Here is a 1,962-nt window from a genome sequence, read left to right as displayed (position 1 = left end):
AGAGCTTGTTTGTACCACTTGACTAGACTGAACATGCGTTGGTTCTGATTGGATGAGCCTCTGGTAAGTACATTCATTGAGAGGTGGCATCCTGAGACGCACACTTTTCATATGCCGTTCGAAGAGTGTACCCTCACGCTGTAAGATGTGGCATATCAGTTGGGGTTGCCCGTCGATGGGAAAGTTGTTACTGGATGCCTCACAAACTTTGATTAGTTTATAGAGGATGGACGACCGGCTTGGGAGTGGTTTCAAGAGTTATTCGGCGAGTTGCTGCCGCCGGATAAGGTCAAGTAGTTCACAGTCCACTTCACATGGTTCCATGAGAGGTTTAGGATGCTACCATCTGATGCAAGTGAGGATACTGTACACATATATGCACGTGCATACATTATGATGCTGCTATCCACTCAACTGTTTGGTGACAAGAGTGCAAATCGGGTACATATTCAGTGGTTGCCATTTATGACGAGGCTTGACAAGATGGGCACTTATAGCTGGGGTTTAGCTGCGTTGGCATGGCTATATCGATGCATGTGTGGGGTGGCTAACAAAAATGTCACGAACTTGGCAGGTTCCTACAGCTATTACAGTCTTGGATCTTCTGGCGGTTCCCCACTCTCAAGCCGCATGTGTTTGATGACTTTTCTTTTCCGTTGGCATCCCAGTATTGATTGATGCACTGAGAGTTTCATTATTTGTTCCAAGTTATTAACGTTTTAGATCTCAGATTAAACATTCGTATCACATTATTATCCTCTAGGTAGGCCACTTATTTAACCACTTATGTACCTTCTAACCTCCTAGGCTTTCTTTCGTTGTCGAAGTATGATGCGAATCAACCACGTGCAACATTTATCGAACTCCTTGTATCTTCCATGGTACTTAAGATAATCTGACTCTATCACCCTATACTCAACTCCACGACGGATGCTATAATCCTTTACACTCAACACAGCTTCCTCCTTTCTTTGGAAAGATTGGCCAATCTAAAATTCCGTAGTAGTATTTCCCTCATGCAATCCTTGACCCCCAACAGTAGAATCTATGTCCGGTTGTTGACTGATGGCTTCCAATTTTAGGGTTGAGAAATGTGGAGGATGTTGCTATGTGTCGGAACTTGATGCCCCTGATGTGTTGGTGGGGTTAGTCCGGGTATCCTCATCACTATCCCCAACAATGTCAGCAGGCTTTTTGTCTGAATCATCCTCTCGCATCGCATTTTCAACCCGGTTCGATTTACCTTCACCTGGAATATGGGGTGACCTAACTATTCCAACTGCAATAGATGGAGGATCAGCCAACAGACAAGCAGGCGCAATGACAGGTATCGAGATAGAAGCACCCCCCACCGTAGTCGACTAAGGATTCAGCATTGAAGCCCAGAACTGTCGACGCCATCTTCCAACTTGGCATACAGCTCGTGTATTCTCACTTCCAGAAACTTCGCCGACAATGAAACAAAACCTGCATATCTTCATCGGACCCTATCACAAATGTTTCATACTTCACACCAGTTGGCACAATTGGAATAGGAATCTTGTAGAACAACTTCTTCATCCACTTTGTCCCATACACCCCCACCTTTTGCAATATACTGGTTTTTAGCTCTGACAACGTATTTGATGACCGGATAAAAATACTCACTGGTTCTCTATCAGTAAACTTAATACCGTGCCTTTTTTTTTTTAATTTTTCTAGAGCAATACATTAGAGCTAAACTCTCCTCATTTTCTATTTGTGAAAATGACACTATACTACTTCACCATTGCCTCATACTGAGTATTTATAGACATTCACTATATAAAGAAACCGCTGCAGGATCACACTGTTTCCAAAACAACACAATTGAAAAGAAACCACTATAGTCTCCCGCGGTTTCTTCAGGTTCAGTTTTCTCAGAAACTGCTATGCCCTATAGCAATTTACGTTCAATCTTAAATCTACCATAGCCTCTTGTAG

Source organism: Arachis ipaensis, chromosome B5, assembly GCF_059453495.1.
Source record: "Arachis ipaensis isolate K30076 ecotype BB chromosome B5, ASM5945349v1, whole genome shotgun sequence".
NCBI classification, from domain to species: domain Eukaryota; kingdom Viridiplantae; phylum Streptophyta; class Magnoliopsida; order Fabales; family Fabaceae; genus Arachis; species Arachis ipaensis.
This window is presented reverse-complemented; position numbering follows the sequence as displayed.